The 545-nt window shown below is 37.4% G+C and overlaps 1 protein-coding gene across 1 annotated transcript in view; it reads left to right on the top strand.

The window, feature by feature from the left end:
• Positions 1–545, top strand: part of Gclm (glutamate-cysteine ligase modifier subunit) — a 27,440-nt gene that overhangs the window by 21,923 nt on the left and 4,972 nt on the right. The window lies entirely within an intron of this gene.

Raw genomic sequence — 545 nt, forward strand, 5'->3', positions numbered from 1 at the left:
CTGGCCAAAAGTGCCCTGAAGGCATTCGAGGAACCAAAAAAAAAAAAAAAAAAAAATTCCCTATTCCAGAATTTCAGGCTTACTAGCTGTGATCAGCAGTAACAGTACTATTTCAGAATCTTAGGATGATCCATATGATATACAAATGAGCAAGTAGAATTGGAGAAGAAACAATATGAAGAGAAGGAAGCTACCAAAAAGTCCTGGGGTCTAGGAAATAAGAAGGAAGCCTTTTCCTCAGTAAGGGGTCATACAGTGGCTGTGAGCGTCACTTGATAGCTAGATATAGTCAGGGTATCCTTTTGTTTGTCATACAGAGTAGGTGCATGGGTAGTTACTTAGTTTTTGTTTTTTCTTTTTAGAGAGTAATGTTCTAAATAAAAGGTAAAGGCCAGGGCAATTGCTTAGCATTGTAGTGCCTGCTGCTTGGTCCTAAGTTCAATTCCTGATACCAAAGAAAAGAAAAGAAAAGAAAAGAAAAGAAAAGAAAAGAAAAGAAGAGAAGAGAAGAGAAGAGAAGAGAAGAGAAGAGAAGAGAAGAGAAG

The sequence above is a fragment of the Octodon degus genome, unplaced genomic scaffold (assembly GCF_000260255.1).
Source record: "Octodon degus isolate 3935 unplaced genomic scaffold, OctDeg1.0 scaffold00074, whole genome shotgun sequence".
NCBI lineage: Eukaryota > Metazoa > Chordata > Mammalia > Rodentia > Octodontidae > Octodon > Octodon degus.